Genomic DNA, 318 nt, shown 5'->3' with positions numbered 1-318 from the left:
ACAACAAGTAGCAGTTTATTTTAGGGCAGCAGCTGCCATCTGTTGCTGGAGCATTGTAATACTAATCTCACATGAATTGCACAAAATAATTAAATTAAATTCGTAAAAGTGGCGTCTCCTGTTCATTTTACAGAGGGCAAAAAAGAGAACTTATTCTTTACCGAATATTAGCAACGGGCAAACTATGAAAATTTAGTGTAATATTCATAGGCGAATTAGAGGGGGCCAGGGGAACCGGCCGTTTTCAGAAGCAAAGCTGACCGCCTAGAATTTTTCTACTGAACGAAAATAATGTTATTAATTTATATCAATTTACAC

The sequence above is a fragment of the Thermobia domestica genome, unplaced genomic scaffold, assembly GCF_964235325.1.
Source record: "Thermobia domestica unplaced genomic scaffold, izTheDome1.hap1.1 HAP1_SCAFFOLD_743, whole genome shotgun sequence".
NCBI classification, from domain to species: domain Eukaryota; kingdom Metazoa; phylum Arthropoda; class Insecta; order Zygentoma; family Lepismatidae; genus Thermobia; species Thermobia domestica.
Note: the sequence above shows the minus strand (reverse complement) of the source record.